Source organism: Gavialis gangeticus, unplaced genomic scaffold (genome assembly GCF_001723915.1).
Source record: "Gavialis gangeticus isolate Ggan-Ray unplaced genomic scaffold, GavGan_comp1, whole genome shotgun sequence".
Classification (NCBI taxonomy): domain Eukaryota; kingdom Metazoa; phylum Chordata; order Crocodylia; family Gavialidae; genus Gavialis; species Gavialis gangeticus.
Genome location: NW_017729024.1, coordinates 12,584,044 through 12,588,290, shown reverse-complemented (window position 1 = coordinate 12,588,290; position 4,247 = coordinate 12,584,044). Strand labels below are relative to the sequence as shown.

The 4,247-nt window shown below is 36.7% G+C and overlaps 1 protein-coding gene and 1 long non-coding RNA gene across 2 annotated transcripts in view; one reads left to right on the top strand and one right to left on the bottom strand.

Annotated features, from left to right (window-relative positions):
* ADGRV1 (adhesion G protein-coupled receptor V1) overlaps positions 1-4,247 on the top strand; it is a 576,350-nt gene that overhangs the window by 327,525 nt on the left and 244,578 nt on the right. The gene's annotated exons all lie outside the window — the stretch shown is intronic.
* Positions 3,109-4,247, bottom strand: part of LOC109297245 — a 12,238-nt gene continuing 11,099 nt past the window's right edge. Inside the window, exon 2 of the long non-coding RNA XR_002097258.1 lies at positions 3,109-3,243. This is a non-coding gene — a long non-coding RNA (uncharacterized LOC109297245). The remainder of the gene's footprint in view (positions 3,244-4,247) is intronic.

Genomic DNA, 4,247 nt, shown 5'->3' with positions numbered 1-4,247 from the left:
GGACAGGCAGAGCAGGGATCAAGAGCAGAGAGGGTCACCCCCCATGGCCCCCTCCCCCTGCCTCCCCCTTACTTACCGGCACTGGAGCCCGGGCAAGGGGCCAATCACAGAGACACTCCGGTTGCCTCAGCTTTTTTAAACTTTGGTTTTTTTAGACCCCTGGATATCCAGAGGTCTAATTTTCTCCCTGTGCTGCATGTTTGCAGTGTGGGGAACATTTTTTCATTCCCTTATGTGCCTCTTGCCCCATCTCAAAGGGGTTTGAGATGGGGCAAGAGGCACGTGCACACTGTCTGGACGTGCCCATAATGTCCAAAAGTTCCTTTTGTGTTATCAGATTATGATGGGCAAGATTATTTTAACCTTCCTCATATATTTACTGGTATTATCATCATATAATCTCATTCATGTCAGTGAAACTATTTCTAAAGTAGTACAATGATACATATAAGAGAGTAATACTTTAATGGATTTTGTTTAAATGGATGTCAAAATAGTAAAAAATTTGCAAAAGGATTGAAGGGATGGCTCATAAGAAGTTTCATAAATTATCATTAAATGCATACCCCAAGCCAAGCTAAATGCAGTATTTGAAATGGTTATAATTTAAGGTCTAAAACTTCTTCAGAGGGGGCGCGGAATGTCATTTCCAATGTTTTCAACATTTGTTGTTATTTTTGGCAAAGCTTGTGGTAACAACATTGTCTCATAAAATATCGGCTGGTGAATCCTAACACTATTTCAGTTTTTGGTTGCTTTTTTGGGGGGTTTTCTGTACTCAATAAGAAAGTCTTTTTGAACTAAACGAACCGTTTTATATTTCTAGACTAAACTCAGGGATATTTCTAGAAAAATTTAAAATCTTGGAGCATGAGTAACATTCTTAATGTTCTATGTTTGGAAAAATCTGTTTACTTGTTTCAGAAATTGCTACAAACTTAAATTTAGATTCACCAACAGAGCTTAAAAGTTTCCATTATCAATTTTTATTCAGAAGAGGAAAGGAAATAGATGGACATCGTGGAACTGATTTTATATATATAATTGGAATATTTAATATATATGTAAAATATGTTCCAATTGTATATAAAATATATTTTATATATATTTATAATATATATTTAATATATTTAAAATATGTATAATACATATTCCTTTCTTATACTACTCCTTAATTGTGTTGAGTTATCTCTAACATTTAGTATCTCAGAGCCGGTGTAATTAAAGCTCCTCACTGCCCACTCCCATAGTACATGTTTAAATGCCCAAGAATTCCCAGTTAAATAAAATCATCGTCTGTTAATCTGTGACTTTTGGTTGCTTCATGACCCAGATACATTAAAAGGGACGTGTATTTTTTTGTGTGAAAGTATTGCATAGAGTGTTTCTAATCGTGCATTCTGAGACAAAAACGAAGTTGTTATTAAGGGCAAAAGTTCTCATGTCAGCAACTTAAGGTAAAAATGCCTCATAAATTATGGTGATTAAAAAAAAAAAGGTATGCAGCCATAAAACTGGGTTAAATATAAGCTTAACATTGACCAAAGCATTATAAAGTTTGAAAAAGCTAATTTATAAATACGAAAACAATCTTCAGTCTGCCAGTGAATGGTACTCTCCTTCTTCTTTGTTGCCCTTTACTCAGATGAGTCCTATATGGATCAAGATTTTTTCTTAACAGCCTGATTTTTCTGGACCGGCTCATCACCAGATTATCTGCTATTTTCACATGGATCTCTCTCCACTTCCACTAGTGGAACAGTTCCATCCAAGTGTTGAGGGTGTTCAGCCAAGATGGGAGACAGATTCCCTGATCTAAATGAAGCCTGCAAGCACAGATTTATCCTGGTGTTCCTTGTCTTACAGTGATGTAAGGAAGGAGCGGACACACAACAGACAGGTCTATGCCACTATAAAGTACTAGAATTTCACTGGGAAACACTAGGGATAAAATTACACCACTTTAACTTATACCAGTGTACATGTTGTATGCAAACAAGCAGTAGCCAGCTCTTCACTCACAGATTAGTGAGGTCCTATATTTGTGCCTGTTGCAGCAGCCACTTGGGAAGAACTGGTTAGTTGTCTTCTGTGGATACTATGGAAAGTTACATTGATATACAAAATTGATATAAACTACAGTAGTATTAATAAATCTCTGTCCAGGCCTTCAGACAGAGTGGGAGTTTGAGCCAAAGTGCCTTACACCCTCACTATACGTCCTAGCTACTAGCCTATTACTTATTTTGGGAAAGGGATTAATCTGGTTTTCCAAACCAGTAATACTTCCCACAAACATTTTTAGTTTCAAGAATGATACTTTCTGATGGAAAAAATATATCTTTGAAGAATTCCTCATCTGTAACGTGAGGAGAATTGCACAGATTTCACAAATACTGTCCATTTATCTTTTAATATTCAATTTATCTCATCAGCAAGGTAGATTTTCTCTAATAATTATGTACAATGCATGATGCAAGCTATGGTAAGCAAAACCACTTAATTTAGGAGGTTGCTACCGAGAAGAACTTGATTGTTATAGGAGGGTGCAGCTCACTCTGCTGTCTGAATGTTGTCACTCCAATGGAAAAGTGAAGGTGTTTTGGTGTAAAAAATGACAGATATACACATGTGAAGTATATTTAAATTTCATAGGGGGAACAGTGTTTTGGTTGTTTTGGTTGTAAATGACAAAGTGGTGAATACTGACTGCTTGAGTTTCAAAAACCAAAGAGCCCTCAGCTCTCCCAATAAACAGTCATCAACAACCACTGTAACAACTGGCACTCAGACTGGTTTCCCAGTGGATTTTGTCTATTTTTCCGGTCAGGTTAATGTTTCTATGATGCTGCTTTTCTCCAACGCCAGTATGGCAAAGCCATAAATTAATCCTTTAATGTGTTAACCTCTATTTGGTATCAGAATACAGAGAAAATATATGACCATAAATTATTCTTATATTAATCTTTAAATGCCCTCCTTTCATAATGTGGTGCATTTTAGGTTATTAGGTACACTTTTAGAGCTCTCCTTTAATATACAATATGTTTAATTTAGCATGTATTTGCTGAATTCTTAGACTGAAAGTTAAGAAAGTGGGAGACCTCCCTTCAATCTGTTGTTTCTCATTCTGCATAGGTTTTCATTTCTTCCTGGTTTCCTGAGTCCATGTTGTGCTTTCCATTGGTTCACTGCTCCTTTTATCTGACTTCACTGGGGGCAGGATGAAGACCTTGACTCACACTCTTGAAAATAAATGATGCAAGAAAAATTGATAACCTTGTACTGGCTACAGGGGAAAGGACTACCAAGAGTAGTAGGGCCAATAACAAGCTCATGATCCCTGCTAAATTTACTCTCAAGCTTGTCTTGTGCTAGTTTAATGCATTTTAGTAATTTAATGTGTTTCCATTATGAAAGCCTCTCTGTTAAGTAAAGCAAAGAATAATCTAGAAATTCTCACACTAGATAGCAGTAATCAGGTAGGGAACCAGACAGAAAAAATACCATAGTTACAGCAGGTCAAATACTTCCTGTACTTGAAAAGTTAAGCCTTGCACACTGTCCTTTAAAGTAATCACCCAAGGTTAAGATAAAATACTAGGAGAAGTAAGTTCTGAACCCTTCAACTTCAAAATTCAAGTATGGAGATAGTTGACAGGAGTGTTTTAGATTATATCAACCGTGGCTCTTTTATAAGTAAAAGGGTAGCTGTTTTGTTCTTCTGTACTGTCCACTTCTGTTCCAAAAGTTGTAAAGCTATTTCCTCTTAAGCTATTATCTCTTCATCCAGAAACATTAATTTTATGTTAAATCATACAATAGCCCTTCAGAAGTTAATGTAGATCCTTAGAGGTCAACAGATAAGTGTAGAAGAACGAACCAGTTTTTAAGGTAGTATTCTCATGCTGTAGTTATCAAATTTGCATGCTCCTTTAAAGAAGATAGACAGATAGGTAATTATGCATAGTTTCTATTTAATCAGTTTCATTCTCAGTAAACACAGGAAAGTGCCAGCATTTCCAGACCCAAACATTCCCATTCACTCATCACATGTTGAGTACATGGCCACTGGCCAGGTCACCTTTGTATCTTTCCAGGGTTCATGTTAAGGTCTAAATTGTGTTTGTTCCCATTGTGTTTCCAAGGAAACTGAAAGAGTGCAGGATGGCTGCAGGGTATGAAACAGCTGGGAATATCATGTTAGGTGGCAGAGTACATTGTTGTGTCTCTCCCCCCCCCCCCCC